This window comes from Lonchura striata, chromosome 12 (genome assembly GCF_046129695.1).
Source record: "Lonchura striata isolate bLonStr1 chromosome 12, bLonStr1.mat, whole genome shotgun sequence".
NCBI lineage: Eukaryota > Metazoa > Chordata > Aves > Passeriformes > Estrildidae > Lonchura > Lonchura striata.
This window is the reverse complement of record NC_134614.1, coordinates 5,553,975-5,574,547: the sequence shown is the minus strand read 5'-3', so window position 1 is coordinate 5,574,547 and position 20,573 is coordinate 5,553,975. Positions and strand designations below refer to the sequence as shown.

Sequence of the window (20,573 nt, the reverse complement as noted above, 5' to 3'; positions counted from 1 at the left end):
AGCTCCTGCTGCAAGGGCTGATGCTTTGGGGTCAGGAATGACCTGCAGTTGACTCCAAGTGAAAATCCAAGTCAAAATTTCTGCATGCCATTACCCAGCTCATCTCTGGGAAATCAATGAATGCCTCCCCAGTGACACATCAACAGCTCAGCCCTTTAAACAAGTGTCAGGAAAGGGCCTTCATTCCCCCCCTGTGCCTCTTTATCGTTCATTTAAATGGGCAGGAAAATGCAGCCCTTGGAACTTTCCAAAGGCTCATTAATGCAAAATGCAAGATGCACAGACCTCCTTCCCAGGAAAAAAAAAACAAAACCAACAAATCTTCTCTCTTTTCTGTTCATGTGTGAGGACTGTCATCAAAGAGGGGACGTGCCTGTTATTCTGAAAATATTCCCACAGAGTTTATTTCTTAGTTTTGAGGTTGTGCCAGCTCATGGCCATGAGGTGCCCCTTACAGAGGCTCTGTGGGTTGGTGTGGCCACAGCCAAAACTCCATTTCCACCCCTTTAGGAGGGCTGAGTGTGCTCAGCTCAGTTTCAAACTCAGGTTTGTGGAGAGTAAAGGCTGCAGAGAGCAGAGCCAGCTCCACAGCTCTGCAGAGCCAGAGAGGAAATGGGACTGGGGACTTTGATGTGCTTCTACCTTCTGCCCCAGTATTGAACCTGCAGGGATGAACAGGTGCTGCACACTCCTCTGAAAGGAGCCCAACACCGGTGATACCTTTCTGGGGTTCTCTGATACCCTTTCATTTATTAACTATTTATTAATGCTTAAATTTATCAATTATTTATTAATGCTTAACTGATGGGGAGGTGAGGGTGGGAAATAAAAGTCCTTGTGAGGCAATGGTGACGCAGCGAATGTTTGTTTTTTTTTTTTTTTTTATTATTGGTTAACACCAATTGTGTATTCATGTGTTTTGTTTTATTCACCAGGCAATGTTGGCCTCATTAGCCATAAACACATTTATACCTGGTCTTGCTTTGGCAACTCCTTGTCTGGTTCTGTCTTTCTTTTGCTGCACCACCCCAAGGTTTGAGCAAAACAACAATAAAAATAAAAGAAAACCTGATTCCTAGCAGGTAGCTGTGGTGTATTCCAAGCTATTTTGGTTGATTAGGAGCTTGATTACAGTTGCTGATTGTTGGTGCATTTTACTGCAACTTTTACCAAGCACAGCTGGCACCATGGCCCTAAACATCATTTACATGCCTGAAGCAGCCATGAAAGCCCTTGCTGGGAGTTCGTTTTAGGAAAGGGATTAACTCCTGCCATTATTTTGGAATTCTTGCCAGGCACAAACCTTACAGGGTGTGGGGTGGTTCTTCATGGCACATGCTTTATCTAAAGCTTGGCCTCCTCAAGTCTGGTCTGTGAATGTCACACCAAACCTGAAATCGCCCCCAGCTGCACCTGAACAGCTTTGCAGTTCATAGGAACACCCCCTGAGCTGGCATCCCAAACAAAACCAGCATTGGGGTGAGGCTCCCAGCCAGGTGAGCCTCCTTGGTGCTCCCAGGGATGAATTTGGTGGCTCTGCAGGCACCACCTGTTCTGCTGCACCTGGGACTTCCATAAGCCCCCAGAAATCCAGAGGAACACATCCAAAAAGGAAATTTCCAGGGGGAGTGGTCTGGAAAAGGCTTTCTGGTGTCTTCAGGAAAATCTGTTTAAGAGATTTCATGGGAATATTCCTGCCTAATTCAGCAGATCTCTTAAAGTGGGGAGGTGGTGCTTCTGGGATAAGTTTAATTTTGTATCTGCAGTGGATTGTGGAGGATTTGTAAGAGCTCTCCTGGATGCACATCTCCTCATGTGGTTGAATGAAAAACGTGCAGCTCCACCTGCAAAAATCAAAAATTTTTGAATTCTTGTGCCTATTTAAACTCATGCAAACTGAGATTTTTTCATAATTAAAATTGCATTATAATGTCAGAAGTCTGGGCAGATGCACAGCCCCAGAGCTTGTTGTGCACAAGGAATCCTGGGGGCTGTAAAGGTCATTTCTGCCATGGGCAGGGACAGCTTTCAGAGCTCATCCAGGCTGCTATGGGATGTTCCCAGTGAATAAAACCTCTGCAACCTCTAGGCAATCTGGTGTTACAGCACCCTCACAAAGAGAAAAATTCTGGAACACTTCTGAGTTAGTTCCAGCCCACTCCAGGACAGCTCTGTTGTGTTGGGATGTCCCATTTCCTGTTAAAGGCAGAAAATTACTAGCATTAGGAGCAGAGATACCCTATTTTTAGCTCCTTGATGTGTACACCTATGCAAAAACACATCATCCTTTAAAAATCTTTCTGAATATCACTCAAAGCTTAGGCAAAGGTGGAAGGTTTGGGTTGGTTTTGGTTTGCTCACATTGAATTGTGCTGTCTCAGTAAATGAGAGGGGTTTTCAGCCTAAACTCAAAGCCAGGCAAGGTTAGGCCTTGCCTGCCTGATGTTTTCATTTCTGCATTACAGGTGTGCAGCTCTCTGTGGGTTTGGATAAAGATTTCCTGCAGCTCTTATCAGTGAGAGGCTGGCAGCAGCAGGCAGCACAGGGAGCTCTTGCCGAGCACAAATATTGATTTGGGGAAAGCTCTTGGTGTTGTTGGAATCCTGTTGAACACTTGAAATTACAGCAGCTTCTCTTGAGAGGGGGCAGCAGATTGGAGCCATCTCTTGTCCTTTTCTAACACTTCTTAAGTGAAAGCCTCCAAAACTTTGGTTGACTGTGCATGGTGGTAAAATTGAGATGCTCAGTTGATTTCTGCTTGCTGTCTGAAGCCCCTACCACTCTGTAATTTGAATTTTTCCTGCTGGAAATTGTTCCTTTAGGCTCTTCTCACTGCCTGAGTGCTGACGTGGTTAAATGTCTGCATGTCTGAGCACACCCAACCATTGAAAATTGGCAACCAATAGTGAAAAATAGTAAATTCCTAGTAAAGAGATAGAAAAATATGATTAGCCAGTCTCCTTTCAGAAGATATGTTAATTTTTCTCAGGTAAAAAGGTGTTTGAGCAGTGAAAGGTCACTCGTCTAATGACCCAAATTTTTTTGTTTTTTACTTGTCTGAGCCAGTGTATTGACAAGAGTGCCATCAGATCTTTAATATCATTTAATTTGTGTTGGTGCCTAAATTCCAGCTGTTATATGAAGTTTTAACTGGCAATACTTGAGGGGGTTCTTCCCTTCTCATAGTAAATATTCCAGTAGCTCCCCATCAAAAACCTGTGGCCTCTGCCCACCACAAACCAGCTATTTCCCACAGTAAATTGAATATCTCCAAAGACTGATGCAAAGTGAGCCAATTCTTGAATTAAACCCATCAGTATCTAACATGGAGATCCACACAATGTGTGTTTAGGAATAACTTTTGAGATCATTGGGAGTTTCTCAAACAGGACAAAGCCCTCCTGCAGCCAGGTCTGAGCTGTGGCAGCAAGAACAACAACTGCTGACCAAGAGATGAATTCACTAAAAAGTTTTCCCCAAAACTGTGTCTCTCACCTAGAAACAGCTCTGGCCTGATCAGTTGCTCCATTAGGTATCCAGTGGTTGTGAGGAAAATTATACACTGAACATCCCCTGACTATAGATTAGAGGAGTTTGAAGCAGTTTTATTTCTGGAAATGTATAATCTTCTTACATCAACGCCGGGCCTTTGTGGAGAGGATTATTTGCACTGAGTGGCTGGGGCTGGGACAGGTTTGCACGGAGAGAGTGCTGAGGGTGCTGCCTGCTCCCAAATTGCTTCCCCAGTGCTTGGTAACAGATGCTGAGCTGCCGAGGGACTGGGAGCACTGGGATTGTGTGGCTGTGTCCTTGGGCAGCCTTTCTGGAGGCTTCCATAGTGAGGAAGTCAAACCCCTCTTCTCTGGAAATACTTTATATATTTTCACTACACAACACGTGGAAGCACAACGTGAGCTGCTGCCATTGCAAGGTGAAAAAGAGGAAGTTTATTTTCTGACTCCAGCATTTATACTTTTCCAAAGGTGCCAGTGGATTGGAGGGTGAAGGTGCCACCTCTCCAATGACATTGGACAAACTACTAGGACACCAAGTTTCTTCACCTCTTTGGAGGAATGCAAAACAACAGATTGTTTACAGAAAGTTGTGTGAGAATGTTCTCTACAAGAATGGAAACTCAGAAGACTTTAGAAAATCTTAAGAATCAGGGCAACAATACATTCCTCAATATTCCAGATTTTGGGTTCAGGGGATGCTGGTGCTTGTGGAGTTTGTTCTCTTGATGCCTTGGGAAGGCTGCCCTAGAGCAGAGGCTGGACAAACCTAAAGAATAAAGCAGGGATTTATTAAAGGATCTCCTCCACGGATCCACCCTGGGCAGCACCAGAGCCCAGCCAGGGCTGCACCCAAATGACCCAAAATGGTCCCAAAATGCACGAGCGCTCCCGGGGGCTCTCCCTGGGGTCAGTTTTGCTCCATTGGCACCTGGAGTTCATTGTCCCATTCCAGCTCCAGCCCAGGCAGTCCCACCCTGCTGGTTTTTCTCTCTCCAGCCCACGCTGTTTGTGCTCCTGGGCTGAGGTTTAGATCATTTGTCCTTGGTGCCCAGCTGGAGCAGGAATTGTTTTGTGTCCCTGCTCTGTGCAGAGCTCAACGTCCCCTCATGTGAAGCCCAGCCCCACACATTAAAGCAGCTCAGAATGTGAAAATATAAAAGCCAAAACCTAAGGCATCACTCTCTAGGCATTTCCTGGGCAATTCTGAAGGCTGGGAAGGTGAACTTGGTGCTCACTTGTCCCTCTGCTCCTGAGCTCTGCCCGGAGTCAGATAAAACAAGAGAATTCTCACTTTTGGTGTTGATGGGTGAATAAAATCTTCAAATTTATACAGAAAAATGTTCACTGGGCCATAGTTGAGCAATTGTCACCTCAGAAAACTGAGTGAATCTAGAGATCATAATCTTTCAAGTTGCTGATTCTCTTGGCTGGCTTAGGTGAACATTTTTGGCCATATTAATGTATGTAATTACAAAAATTAAATTGTAACATTTTTGGCCATATTAAAACCACCACGTTATCCATGATAATGTGGCATCTTCCCGCATCGGTGCCTGAGCTGAAATCTGTGTCTCTGCAGGACACCTGGCTGCTTGATAATCTCATCAAATATCCACCGAAGGCACAGCTTCAGTTCAGTGTCCCAGAGGGCACCAGGTCAGCCCTTCCCAAGCATCCCCATTCACAGGAGGTAATGGAAGCCTGGGTTTTAGCAGGCAGCTTTTCAGCTGAGGAAAATTCCTGGGTTTCTGGCAGGAATGCAAAGATCTCTTTGGAAACTATTCCAGTAGGTAGCCACCTTCCCAAAATCCAGTATAATTTAGATTCCAAGCAGAAGAGCAGCTCACTGCCCAGGTGATAAAAGCTTCTCCTGTTGCACTGACTTTGCAGCAAAAGAGAATTAAAGGCTGAGGTTTTGTGAAAAGGAGTGGGATTCATCTGATCCTGTTATCACAGACTGAAATCACTCTGCAACACCACTCAGGTGATAAAGGAGGAGTGTGAGGAGCTTTAACTCTGTGCTTGGAAAAAGAAACTCCAAGAGGTTTTCAGACATGAGTCCAGCCCTAAATTTATGTTTATCAAATAAGCCAGCAATGAATGTGGTAGCCTAAGAGCCACATGAGCATTCTTGTACCACCTGCAACTTGGATTTCTCACCTGAGAAATAAATCTCACCTGAGAGTGAGGAGATGGACAAACACATCTTTCAATGAATCCACAAAAATGCTTTGGGAAGGATGGAGACAACCAACTTGGGCAAAATGATGGCTCCAGGAAAAACAGCCTTCGTGCATTTTTATAATATTTACAAGGGCCTGTAGTGACAAGATAAGGGGAAATGGCTTCAAACTGACAGAGAGTGGGTTTAGATTAAATATTAGGAAAAAACTCTTCCCTGTGAGGTTGGGCAGGCCCTGGCACAGGTGCCCAGGGAAGCTGTGGCTGCCCCTGGATCCCTGGCAATGCCCAAGGCCAATTCTCCACCTTAAAACTGCTTTTTCTTTTTTCTCTGGACAGCTCCTGAGAAATTGCTTCTGGATCATGGGCATGAAAAGGGAAACCCAAACACAGGGAATAAATAAGGTTTTGGTGAGAACATTGAATAAGTTATAGCAGTTAAAAGTTCAGATGAAGCTCACAAATGATGAGAGATAAAGCATCTTGTGGCCATTTCTGTATTGGCTAAATAAGGACCAATATTCTTTCCCAAATTATCTCCAGCTGAGCAAAACACTTGAGTGTATTCTCAATTTTTAAGCCCACAAATATGGCCCTTCACGTTCTGTTCTTTATTGCTGTGTAAAATCCTGAGCTTCTTCCTCAGAGATTTTTACTTCTTACTTGTTCTAATCAGGCAAAACTCCCAATAATTCTGTACAACTCTTGAGGCATTATGCAGGTTATTTATAGCTGCCTTTAACAGAAATAACTTGGACAAATGCATCGTGCAGAGACTTCCAAGCAGCAGCAGCAGCAGGGTGCAAAGTTCCCTTTGCTTCTTTTCTGTGAATCCACAACAAAAACTGGAAGGGCAAATCAGGTAATTTAGGAGCTGTGAGGGATCCTGTGTGCAGCTCTAGGGCTGTGCTGGGCAATGGGCTTGTGGATGGGGAAAGGTGGGGAAAACCTGAGGGCTGAACCTGGTCATAAATCCAGCATGCAACCATGGCCACAAGTGCCACATCCAGGTGCCTTTTGAAAATTTCCAGGGATGGTGCTTCCACCACTGCCCTGGGCAGCCCCCTCCAATGTCTGACCATCCTTTCAGTGAAGAAATGTTTCCTGATATCCAACCTCAACCTCCCCTGGTGCTGTTGAGGCTATTTTTTGTCCTGCCCCTTGTTCCCTGAGAGGAGATCACCTTCCACTTTACTGCATCTCTTCAGGGAGAGCTGCAGAGCCACCAGGTCCCCCCTGAGCTCCTTTTCTCCAGGCTCAGCCCCTTCCCAGCTCCCTCAGCCCCTTCCCAGCTCCCTCAGCCCCTTCCCAGCTCCGTTCCCTGCCCTGGACCCCTCCAGCCCCTCCAGCTCCTTCCTGTGAGGGGCCAGCACTGCCCCAGGGTTGGGGTGGTGCCTCAGCAGTGCCAGCACAGGGGACAATCCCTGCCCTGGTCCTGCTGCCAGCCCAGGGCTGGCACAGCCCACCGCTGGCCTTGTGTCCACCTGGGCACAGCTGGGCACCCCTGGGCACCCCTGGGCACCCCTGGGCACACCTGGGCACCCGTGGGCACACCTGGGCACAGCTGGGCACCCGTGGGCACACCTGGGCACCCCTGGGCACACCTGGGCACCCGTGGGCACACCTGGGCACCCCTGGGCTCGTGTCCAGCCGCTGTCCCCAGCACCCCCAGGGTCTCTCCCAGCTCCCCATCCCCCAGGCTTCAGCAGACCCCAGGGCAGGACCCTCACAAAGGCGCTCAGCCCCTGGATCCAGCCTGCCCAGACCCCTCTCTGAACAGATCTGCTGCTCCCTGCCTCAACTGCAGCTTGTATTTGCAAAATTGAGCCGGGTTTGGAAGGAAAAGAGAAGGTTCGCCCACGAACAATAACTTCAGAGGATGATGGATGCATTTAGCTGGAACAACCGACTCCAAAAATAGAGTTCTGGTTCTTTTCTTCTGGCACAGGAACAATGAGATGTGGGAAGAGAAGGAGCCTGAGAAATTCCACAGCAGAGCTCCAAGGCAAGGCTGGAAAGTCGCATCCTCCCAAATTCTCCAGCCAAGGGTTAATCTGAAAATATCTGAGAGCTGATTTTGCTTCATCGTGGGTTCCTGAGGAAATGCATTTGGGAAGTTTTGACACTCATTTCTCCTCGTGCCCTCAGGCAGCTTTGTGCTTGGTAAAGCTCAGGTGGATAAGAGAAGGAAACAGAAGGCTTGAGACCATGAATTACTGAAAAGTTTCTGAAAATATGTGGCCAGGGAGGGAAGAGCCAACCTATGAAAGGTGCTGCATTTATAGGAATTAAATCACTTTTCTCCCAGAGGGAAAAGCTGCAGTCATATTTTGACAGAAGAAAATTGACATGGAAGGAAGGTGTTGAAAAGTTCCAGCCAGGGGAAAGTCTGGAATCCTTTTGTGGTCTCAAAGTAGTCAAAGCTGGAACAAGGCCTTTGGAAATCACAGCCCTAGAATTACTATAATCTTTATAATAGGTCTTCTATGACAACTTCCCACTGTTTTCAATCTGTGAAATAGTATTAGCAGGAGATTGGAAGTATCTGTTTCTCTGAAGAACCTTTCCTTCTTCTTCTTCACATAAATAAATCACTTAGAAAAAAAACAAAATACTTTTCAGCCTCTCCAGTCCTAATAAAAAAGGGACACACAAAAATGTGAAGTGGCCAATTAATATTTTAGTTTGCTTCAGACTATTTTAAAATTTTCCCAACTTCTTTGTCATTAATGCAATGGAAAATGGAATGAATTTCATATCACTGAACAGTGCTGTGAAAAATGCCCTATCTAGCACAGAAATGTGACTGTGGGTTTGCATTTTCAAGCACTTTGGTTTCCCCTGCCACGACCCTGGGGTGAGACCTGACTGAGGCTTTACTTGGGCTGCCTGATTTAGTCCCAGAGGCAGCGTGAGCTTCATGCTCAGAGCAAATTTAGACAACCCAGTAAGTCAAAGTTCCTTCGTGAAGAAATTATAAAATGTGAAGAATGCCTAAATTTTATATAAAGCACAATTTGAATCTGAATTCAAGCCCACATGAACATTAGAGCTCCTTTTGTACTTCTATCTCTGTCATAACTAAAAGGTGATGGTACATTTCTTTTTCCCCACTGTTTGTTTGTTTATTTGATTGTAGAAATAGTATTTTTTTAGGAAAAAAGAAGAAAGTGTTTGCGAAGGTTTTCACAAAAAATACAAACAGCCCTGTGTTGTGAGGGCTCTGGTGTCTGTGCTCTTCTGACTAAGAGATAAAGAAGCAGAGGAGAATCTGGGTTGCAAACTCCAGAGCAAAACTTGAGCTCTTCCATAACAAAGGGATCTGATCCCTCCATCCTCGCTCTGCCCAAGGCCAGCAGCATCAGCCTCTGCCTTCTGCATCCCTGTGCATTCTTCAGGCACTAAAGAGGGGCTGGAAGCTCAGAGCAGCTTTCCTCTCTCATCTCCATCAGCAGAACCTCTCTTCTGTGTGCTCTCCACAAATTATGTGCATTTAAATATGGAATTTATCAGGGCTTTTATGTATTTTTTAATGCCATGACACTATTCAGCCACACATGCATGTGTGGAAGCACACACACACACCCAATCACACCAAGAGCTCCTTTTGCTTCCCAAATTTTTTTTAAACACAAAATCAAGCCTACATTTTAGTTTCCACTGTAATTATAATCAACGTCTTCTTCTAGGAAGATAAAAAGAGAAAAGTGGGAATCAGGAAAAGGGAAATGTTACAAGCCTTTTCATTAGGGTTTTATGTATTTAAAGAATTTACATTTTTAACCAGTGGCAAATTTATTTCATACTTCATAAGCTCTGAGGATCCTTTGGGATAAACAGCACGAAAGCTGTCATTTGAAAACAATCATCTATTTTCTGTTTATTGAAAGTTTGCTTTTTTTTGTGCCACGGTGTTTTGCGTGGAGCTGGAAATATTTGTTCAAAATGATAATTGTCAAAGCGCTCGTTCTGTTTGGGATTCACTTGTTAAAGAGAGCTGCCTCTGCCACGAAAATAGAGGGAATGGTGCCAGCTGATTTCTTTGGGATGAAGGTTGAAGCCTTCCCCAAAGCCAGTTGAGGTCCCATTGCAGTTTCCTGGTGGCCACAGCAGAGGCAGAGAGGAAAAGTTAATTTGAGGAGAGGCAGCAGAAATCTGTGTGTGGAGAGCTCTGCAGAGCTTGAGGGCTGAAATTCGGGTTTGAGGGCATGGATGGACAGTCATTTTCAGTTGGAACCCTGGCTGCTGGGAATTTCAGACTTTCTGTGCTGACAGGCACTGACCCCCAAGAGAGCACTGCATTGACCTGAACCTGTGGAAAAAGATTCCAAAATGGAATGACAGAACTGGGATTGTGGGGGCAGAGTTTGAATAGAAGTGTGTGATATCACAGGGTAGAAAAATTAGAGTTTTTAGAATATAGTTAAATATATAGAGCAAGATGGAGGTTTTAGGGTGGAGGCTGCTGTGGCAAGCACATTTCTCTCTCTCTCAGGATATTTCATAGAGGTGCAGAGAGAGAAATGAAAGAGAAAACAATTTCTATTTCTGCTCCTTGTTTTTCCTATGTGGAATGTGTTTGGAGAATTGTTTACCTGGGGTGAGTGCTTGGTTGGATTCTGGTGAGGATTGTTTGAGCCTGATGGCCAATCCAACCCACCTGGGGCTGGGCTCTCCAGAGGGTCGCAAGTTGTGTGAGAGTTAGAGTCAGAGAAAGTAGCATGTAGTTTTAGTATCCTCCTTTTGTATAGTATATGAATGCATTTTAGCATAGTTATAATAAAGAAATAATACAGCCTTCTGAATTGAGTCAGACATCATAATTTCTTCCCATTGGGTTCTCCTGCATTTACAATAGGCTGCTCCTTCTTCTTCCCCTTCTTCTCCTTCTTCTCCATGGGTTGGGGTAGTTTTGTGTAATTGGATAATAAGTCCCCATTGCGGGCATGGGTGGTTGGTGATTGGGTAAATTGTAAAAATAATCCAGTGGTCATTTCTTAATTGGACAGTTTATCCTTAAAAAGCCTTGTAGAGAGGGAGATAGGGCTCAATTTTCAGTTTGTTTGAGTGAAGTGCTATAGAAACTCAGGGTTTGTGAGATTGTGACACTGATAAGAACTAAAAAATATCTGAGTCTGAACACCAAATACTGTCTCGAGCACTTCAATCCTGACCTGGACAGGGGCAGAAAAGTAGCCAAGAACCAGCAATTTTCAGTGGAAGTGAATCCATTCCCATGTGGAATTAGTGGAATCCTGCTTCCCATCAAACCTGGGATGCTTCCATCACTGCTACTGCAAAGCCAGTCGAGGCTGGATCTTTGAGGGGTTTTGGTATGGAGTACCCTGGAAATGATCTGACACCAGCTTGTGCAGGAGCATCTGGGCACGGCTTAGCCTTTAGTCTGGCTTTAGTCTGGGGTCAGGAGTGTGGTGTTCACCAGGAACTGCCCATGAAAGGAGCACAAATACTGAGAACAGGACTGGCCTCTGTCCCACCATGCTGGAAGGAGCCATCCTGTCCCTGCCGCTCTCCTCAGATCCCAGCTCCCAGCCCCTCTCTGTCCTTGTGTCCACGTGCCTCTCAGGTACACAGGCTTCACAAATCAGGGGCTTAAAAATCCTGGTGTGAGCTGCACACCAGCCAATTTCAGTTTTTTTGCTTGTTTGCTTTTCTTCAGGAAGAAGAATCCTTCAGCTCCTGGACTGAAATTGCCTCTTACCTGAGCAGCCACCAAAAGATGAAGGAGTAGGAATATCCTAAAACTTTCCCCAAAGACGAATTAAGACTCATTTCTAGGATGTAGTTCACACCTTGCTGATTTATTTGCAGGTTTATAAATTCTCTGTCTCATTGATTCTTACTGTGCTGGCCATAGGATTTAAGAGCCCCAGGATTTTCTTGTCCAAATTTTGCATTTTAATATGAATAGAAGAAAAATATTTATTGTAGCAACAGCTATGACTTCTCTGTTCAGATGAGCAGAAACAAAGGGAAATAAAGTCCTGTCCTAATCATTGAAGTATTTTTATTTGTATCTTTGAGGTGGTGATGCCTTAAAGCTGGGGCAGGATGGAACAGGAATTCACCACTTGGCCCAAGAGTATTACTGTGTTTTCTTAATGAAACAAATCATTGCTGCCTTTGCCTTTGGTCTGGATATAAAGTAATCCATTTGTATAATAAACAGCTCCCGGGTCTTACATTGATTGCAAGAGTGGAATAAAATTAATTAACAAGACCTTCAGTGAGTTGAGGTGGTATTGGAGTCATCTCCTCAACCTGAAATGCTTTTTTCCTGCAGCCTCAGAAGTCACACCTAGCAGTAATTCATGGCAAATAGTGACTTCTGTGTGGATTTAGGGATGTCCAGATGTTTGTTTGAAACCTGTGGTTCTTTTGCTGGACCCAATGCCATGTACTGCTCCCAAAGAGAGAGCTGACAAATAGTTAGATTTTTTGGAAAACAGTGACTTTCACACCAGCCAAAGCATTAATTAAGAAAACAGAGTTATTAGTGTCTTTTCTTGTTCCAAAGCATCCTTGGGAACCAAACTATCGATGCAGAAAGTAGTAGCAGGATGATCCCACCAGGCTCAGCGCTGTCACTAGGCAACCCTTGATGCTGGCTTTGAGGCCCTCAAAGGATAGGACTGGGATGGAGATCAGAGGTGATGTGGTAAAAAACCTCTGACAAACAGGTTTGTTGGTGTTTTGTGGGACAGGAGACTGAGTACCACATGGCTCTCAGTGTTTAATGGAGCTTTGGGAGGCTGAAGTTAAAGCTTTTCTTCATCTTTTAAATATCTCATCTTTTCTTCTGTCACATCTCATTGATGCTGTGCTCTTAACTGAGTTTTAGAGCCAGGGCTGCGTTTCATTGCAACTATTAATCCCATAAAAATGTCATTCTCAGCTAGTTAGGAAAGCTCTGGGAAGTCTTGCCTTGGAAGAGTAATAAAATTCCTGCTGCAATATAGAGATGATTGTGTGCCAGCCTTTGGGTACCTGTGGTGTGGTCAGGGACCCAGGGGCAGGACAGAAAACTTGAGTTATAGGTTACAAGAAAGAGCACATGGGAGCACTTGAGATATATTCTTCTTCATCCTTTAAACTCCAGATCTTTGAAGTGAGATTGGAAATCATTGCTCCAGTGAAGAGGCACTTCAATCTCTTCCTCTGCAGAGACAGAGCTTTCCCTGATGGAATAAGGAACTTTTTGTTCCTGATGCCCTGAGAAGGCTGCCCTAGAGCAGAGGCTGGACAGAGCCAAAGAATAAAGCAGGGATTTATTAAAGGATCTCCTCCATGGATCCACCCTGGGCAGCACCAGAGCCCAGCCAGGGCTGCACCCAAATGACCCAAAATGGTCCCAAAATGCACGAGCGCTCCCGGGGGCTCTCCCTGGGATCAGTTCTGCTCCATTGACACTTGGAGTTCATTGTCCCATTCCAGCTTCAGCCCAGGCAGTCCCACCCTGCTGGTTTTTCTCTCTCCAGCCCACGCTGTTTGTGCTCCTGGGCTGAGGTTTGGATCATTTGTCCTTGGTGCCCAGCTGGAGCAGGAATTGTTTTGTGTCCCTGCTCTGTGCAGAGCTCAACATCCCATAATGTAAAGCCCAGACCCACACACTAAAGCAGCACAAAATGTGAAAATATAAAAGCCAAAACCTGAGGCATCATTCCCTGCCTGGCAATCCATGGACCCTGAGTCCCTGCACTGCTGGGCACAGAGTCCCCTCCCGAACAGCACAGGCACCACCAACCCAAGAATGAATGAAAAGTGATTTCTGACTCTGTTCCTGGCTTTTGCAGGAGAGCAGCAGGAGCAGCTGGTGCTCTCCCTGCTCTCTCTTTGGAGCCAGGGCTGCAGGGAGCTGGCCTGGCTCTGCCAGGGGCTGTGGCACAGCTCCATGCCCAGCTTGCTCCCAGGGATCTATGATGAGACCGCCAGCAGCCATCCCAGGAGAACAGGGAGTGCTCCAGACCGAGCCAGAGCGTGGAGCTCTGCATAGCTCTGGGAGCAGGGAAGGTTCAGTTGCAGGGAACACGGCAGGAACAAGCCCCAAGCTCTGTTAGAGCAGCCTGCAGCCATCCCATCTCCTGCAGCCTCAAAGTCTTCATTGCATTTGCTTCAGAAAGGAATAAATAAGGATCCTTCCAGGGCTGTAAGGCTGTCAGACTGCTAATGGAGCAGATCCAGCCCTGTGTCCTGTCACCAGCCTGACTCCTCTCCTGCACAGCTAAATTGATGATTTCTGCTCCTCCTCTGTCACCTACAAAGAAAGAATCCATTTGGTGTGCCTGGATTTGCGCTGCTCTTCCCAAAACCTCAAACTTCAAACCAGAGAAACGTGAGCACAGCCAGGAGATATTTCTGTACAAAACAGGAACATGGTTAGGTAGCAAGATTTGCTGGCTGTTCCTGAACTTCCTCCCTTTTCTTCCTGGCTTTAATTGCCCCAAATAAAATCCCCTTGCAGCACATGGAGCCCAGCAGTGCCCTGGGCATTCCCTGTGCCTGGCTCTGCTCTACAGGGCACTGGCACTGCTCTTGACAGCTTTTCCCTGCAGCTTTTCCTCCCTCTGGACTATATTTGTACACGCCAGCCTGTGAGCCCTGAGAAGGATCTGCAACATGAAATTCTCCTTAACCCTCTCATGTAACAGAAAAATTAGCAGAAGGCTCAGTTCAGTAATTTGAACTAAAATCTGACTATCCATGTTTTGCTTCAAGAAGAGGCAGGCAGACACTCCAGCATCAATGCACCCATGCAGGCTGCACTGCATTTTGTATATTTTATATTTTATATTTTATATTTTATATTTTATATTTTATATTTTATATTTTATTTTATATTTATTTTATATTTTATATTGCTTTCCATTTTCTATTTTCTATTATTTTCCTTTTTCTATTATTTTCACCTCTGGCACAAGAGGTGATCACTGCTGGCTCCAGCAATCCTGAAGCCACTGGGATGTGATGTAAAACACCCTGGAAAAGCCTAATGTGGGAAATGGATTTATAGAAAAAATCATCTCTACTATTATTCTATTATTTTTCCTTTTCAACATTTCATAATACTAAGAATCGCTTAGTACAAAATACTTTGCTGAATATGTTTCCTATAAAATCAGCTTAGTTGTTTATTGAAAGTTTGTATTCTTATGCTAATATTTATGGTGTACCACACGATAATTTCTAAGCTTCATGCCAGTTTTAGGGGTTTTATAGAGATTTTTTAATAGAGATTTATAGTTGTTTAAGTTTTTTATAGAGATATTGGAGTTTAATAAATAATAACATAAATTATAACATCTATATCATCTCACCCTTCAATAAAATAAAAATTTTTAAAGCAGGGTCTCAACTACCCCATCTCTAAATCAAAAATAAATTAATCCAACAGCCTAGGAAAAGGTTCAGTGACCCAGGCTTTTCCAGTGGGATCCTCTGTTCTGGGTGAATGAGGTGGGAAATGTGGAAATGAGAAAAAAAAAAAGCACCACCATACCCTCACATTACCAAAGTTACCACACAAAAAGAACCTTAAATTAAATACTGGACACCTCTCCAGATTCTCCTGTGGGTAAACCTGTTGATCAGACCAATTTGTAGCTTTTAAGTTGCAATTAGCTCTGAGTATCCCTGCTTATTGCAAGGGACGTGACTGGGACTGAGGAATCAGCTGAGGAATTAGAGTGGCCAAAAGAAAAAAGGGGATGTGTTAAAGGAAAATCTGGTTGCGCTGAAAATTGGATTGAATATTCAATCTTATCTGAATATCTGTAGAATATATGCAATGTATGGAATTTACAGGCCAGCTGTCGAGGTCTGGTCATGAACTTTTCTCCAGCAAACTGATTGAGGACCAGGCCTTAATTACTGAGCATAACAATGTGGGAAAAGAGCCTGAAAATGTTCCTGTATCTCCAAGTATTTCCCTCAGATATCAAAAGGAGAAATAAATCTGTGAATAATAAATCCTTTCCCTCCTTGGCTTCTGTTTGCAGCCCAGCTCTGCCTTGGTTTATTCTCTGTGAGGTGCAAAAGGGTGGCAACGTTGCCACCAGCATTTGCCAGGCTCTAAGCTTGCTTGCCAGTGATTAAAAGAAGATCAAGCCAAGCTTCTTCACACTGCAGCAAAACCTTCAGAGCATCCTGACTGCCAAATTTAGGAGAAAAGGTTAATATAAAACTCACAGTTGAGACAGTAAAGGATATTCGAGGTGACATCTTGGCCATGAGCTTTGCTTTGGGCTCTGGGAAAAAAAAAAAAACAGAACAAGGTTAGTTCTAACCTTCAAATTAACCTTTTTCTATTTTTTTTCTGCAGCCAGAAGAAGACCTAGAGGCCAAGATGTCGGCTCGAATATTTTGTGTGTATTTCAAACCTCAGCTTTGACCCCATTTTCATGGTTTAGTCTCTGGACTTAGCCAATATCAAGTGGTGCTGTGCTGAGTCCTCTGTTTTCCTGGGACCAGAGGAAAAACTAAATATTATTTGTGGGCTGCTTTAGAATTCCTTCTTTGTTTCAGCTGAACCTAGTTCAGTTGTCTACTCTTCACCATGCTGTGGTTTTTTTGTTTTTTTTTTTCCTGTGGCCCTGCTATTTTTTTTCCTGGCTATTTGTTCATTGTCATTTGCAGTAATCTGATTTCATTTGTTCAGCTCTTGGCATAGTCTCCCAATATAGTCAGCTGCTGCCATGAATATGTGGAATTTCTGCAATCTGACTAAATATCAATAGACTATTGAACTTTTATATTATGCATCCTTGTAATCAAGTCAACTGCTTGAGAATTTGCACATCTATGCATTTAGATGTGGAAAAAATAGGCTGTGTTCATGTAATTAAAATCTATATCACAATACTTGTGCATAAAAGGGCCAAATTAAGGTTTTGCAGGCAAGTTTAATTCCAGCACTTCCTCTTTGTTTGGTGCTTGACTTTGCAACCTGAAAGAGATTTCTAATGTCTTTTTTCTTTTAATTTTATTCATAATATCCATGGAAAATATAGCTGCTGAATTGTCTGTGGCCACAGCCCCTTGTTGTGAGTTATTAGTCTTTAATAAGGTTTGCAGCTACTAAAGGTGAAGTGAGGCAGGGGAAGAAGAAAAAGTTACTGAGTTTTCTCAGGACCAACAATGCATTGAGATGGAAAGTTGGGGAGAAAAAGCCCAAAATCAGAGTATTTGTACATTTTGTGCTTTGGAACCCCAATACAAAAATCACATTTTTTGCAGGAACATTTTCTGTGCAAGCCTAAAAGAAGGGCAGGGTGAGAGAGCTGTAACTGAAAAAATGAAATTGGTCTGGTCTCAGATTTTTCATAACGTGGAGTTTTGAGCCCAGGAGTTTGGTTTTGTATCCGAAAACCACAGGCCAGCTTCAAATTGTCCAATTCCTCCAGCTTGGGATCATTTGGGTGCTAAGACAGGAATGAAACTGTCAGATAAAAACTAAATTGTCTCCTTTGAGCTGGAATTGAATGAAAGGAAGGAGCTGGAGGAATTATGATTTCTCATAAAAATGTATTATTTTTATGAATTACAATCAGCATAAATCAAAGAGAAGATGAAGTTTGTCAGGACAGCTTGGCCAACACAGGGCCAGAGAGGCTGAAAGAAAATCCAGCAAATCTGGAATGATAATTATCTTCTGCCACGTAATTCAAGGTAACTAATCAGAATAATGGCACCAGCAGCTGAAGCTTCTGATGGAGTTAGAAACTGTCAAGCCCTCAGAAGTCATTGTCTTCAAGATAAAAAAAAATCAGATAAATTAAAAAAAAAATCAATAAATCACCACAGTGGGCCCAACAGTCTTTGCCACTTGGAAGGAGATGCAGAGGATTTTCATGTCATATCAATGGATATTTTATTTTAAAAAATTAATGTATTGTAGATTTCTTGTACATTTATTGTAAATATTTTATTATAATTATTTTTTATTTATTTGTTGTAAACTATATTCTAAAATATTTCATATTTTTCCTGCTTTCTGCAGCCTTTGCACTAAAATCCTTAAAGCAGTGGGCCCTGTGCTCTGCCCAATGTCCTGTGCAGGATGGCTCCAGCAGCTCCCACCCTCCCAGAAAAGCAGGCAAAATTTCCAGCCTAATTGTTTCCAACACCAGCAGGACCAAACTTATTTAGGGCACACATGAGAAGCTGGCAAGGGATCATTTATTTAACTGGAATAGCTTGTAGGGAAGGTAGGAATGGAAACAGAAAACAAACAAACAAACAAACAAACAAAAAAAACAACTAAATTTGATAAGTGCAGTGCCTTTGAAATGGCTTTAAAAGTGGAATTATGTGAAATTATGTGAAATTAAAAGTAAAAGTGTGATTATGTGAAATTATGTGAAATTATTATGAAATGGCTTTAAAAGTGGAATTATTGCCAGAGAAAAGTGTTCTCAAACTTAAGAGGCCTTTTTTGTGTTAGATCTTGGACTTCCCTTCAGTTGAAGATTTAAGGCCTATCCCTATTGGCCACAGCAAGACCCCAAAGCCTGCAGCCCCAAAATGCAATAATTCACCCATAAAATTGCACAGGAAGTTTTCCCAGCATCAGCAGCCCTGCAGAATTCCTGCTCTTCCCTGTGGCCCTGGAGTCTTCTCTAAGTTTTGTTTTCTGCTCTCTATGGGGTTCATTTCCATGCATGTCAGCAGCATGGAGATTCTGCATTTTTCATTTTTGAGTATTCCAAGACATCTCTGATTGACATCCTGGAACATCCATTGGTCTAGCCCAGGATCATTTTCGAAAAACACACAAATAAAGACATTTCTTACTTGTTGGAGGCTCAGCTGAGGATCCCTTCTGCATTGCCTTGAGAAGATAAATTTTCTCTGAAATCCTCCAAGAGGCTGTTTGCAGAGTAAACACTCTGCCTTCAGCTGGAGGTGCACACAAAAATGCTTTGAGGAAGTTCCTACTGCTCCTGCAGCACCACGCTGGGAGTATTTTGTGCTGTTCCCAGCAAATCCTTCTATTATTTCTGTAAATATTTGCTCTGAGAAACAACAAACAAAATTTTGGAAGACTGTAAAGACTTTATTCAAAATTATGGTTAATATTCAAGGAATGTTCTCTTGAGTCACTATCTGCTCTCTCCTGGCTGCCTCTTTTTATTTCTTGTGTGTGAATCTGAATTCAGGTTCTGTATCTTAGAAATACCAAGAGTTCTGATTTCTGTATCTGGATATTGTGTAAGTGAGAAAAAAAAAAATTAATGCACTCTATGCAGCCACTCTGTAGCACATTGCATAAGAGATCATAATAGATAAAAGGGGCTTTGACTTATATTTAGCTTTAACATCCTTTTTTAAAGTATCATGGATATACTTACAAGCATGAAACTCTTTTTAAAATTCAGTAATTCTATTTTAAGAAGAATAAATAAATTCAGTAATTTCCATTATAATTCTAATATAATTCTATTTCTATTCTATTTTCTTTTCTATTTTCTTTTCTAATCTATAATTCTATTTCTATTTCTAAATAAAATAAATAAATTTGGTAATTTCTATTCTATTGTTTAAATTAAAATTTAGACAGAGAATAAAAACAAAACAAAACAAACAAACAAAAAAACAAACAAATAAAAAAAAAACCAACCAACAAAAAATAGGTTGTGTCAGATGGGATGGTCCAGCAAAAGAGCATCACTATTTGAATTTCAAAATTGTGCAAAAGGTGCACCTCAAAAATTTGATGTTTATCATTTTAAAAACACTACTGGACTTGTGGGGGATGCAATTTTTAAAGAAGTTGCTTTCACACCTTTTAAATGGCAGTTAGCATGGTTGGAATTTAATATCAGTTTTTGATGGAAGCTGAGATTGCTGTGTCATCACTTGGCTCCTGGAGATGGGCCCCCAGGACCATCCCAGAACTGCCAAGCTCAAGATTTGGGAATGAACCTGGGGAATCCCTGATGGCTGCTGCTGCATCCCATAATTTTCATCCCTTTGCTGGCAAAAGCTCAGCCCCAGTGGGAGGGCAGAAGGAACTTCATGGATTTCTTCCTCCTCTTCCCATGAAAACCAGCACAAAGCTCTGCCTCCACTGCCTTTCTCCATCCAAATTCTGGAACATTCCTGAGGCTTTTCCTAATCCTTTCTGGCTCCTCTGCCCCTGCTCCCACCCAAAAGAGAAACCCTGCTGGGAGAAACACCTAGGGACACAATTGGGGACCCTACATGGACTTTCCCCCACTCCCAGCTGTGCTTCCCATTTTGTTGTCTCTCCCCAGCCCTTGGAGCACCTCCCAAATTGCAGCGCTGCTGTTGGGATGAATTTTCCTGAGTGTTCTGACACCTTCCCCAGCCCGGGGAATAGATTTCATCATTAGAACAATGGGATTTTTCTGTTCCTGCCCACCCTCGCTGAGTGTTGCTCGTGATTCTATTCTTATCTGGCATATCCCAACAATGTTCCTGCTTTTAAGGGGTTTGGGGAGTGCAGCAAAATATCAGAGGAATAATTCAGCAAAATATCAGAGGAATAATTCAGCTGAAGTCGAAGAGGAAGGGCAATGGGACTTGTGTGCATTTCAGCACACCAACAAGCCCACAGGGTTTTCTGTTCCACCACCCCTTTTTCTGGTAGCACAATCATTTTGCATCTCCATACTCAGAGCTGGAATGAAGTCTCCCTCTTCTTTGTTGTTATTCCTGTTCAAAGATTAAATAGGAATAATTTCTGTGGATAAATAAGGGCTGTGAGTGATTTCAAAGGTTTTTCTTCTTCAGTGCTGCGTGGTTGCCACTGATTTGACTTCTCCTCTGCTTTCAGAGCTCATCTGAAGAGTTTCCATCTCACAGCACAAGTTTTCCAGAATGGTAAAAAGACACAAT

General features: G+C 43.3%; 1 long non-coding RNA gene across 1 annotated transcript; it reads right to left on the bottom strand.

Annotated features, from left to right (window-relative positions):
• Positions 1 to 1,677: 1,677 nt before the first annotated feature.
• On the bottom strand, positions 1,678 to 18,617 carry LOC144246978 (uncharacterized). The gene is made up of 3 exons (XR_013340693.1): positions 18,507 to 18,617; positions 15,903 to 15,961; positions 1,678 to 1,844 (listed from the first exon to the last, which is right to left on the bottom strand). It is a non-coding gene; the product is annotated as an uncharacterized LOC144246978 (long non-coding RNA).
• Positions 18,618 to 20,573: the final 1,956 nt, after the last annotated feature.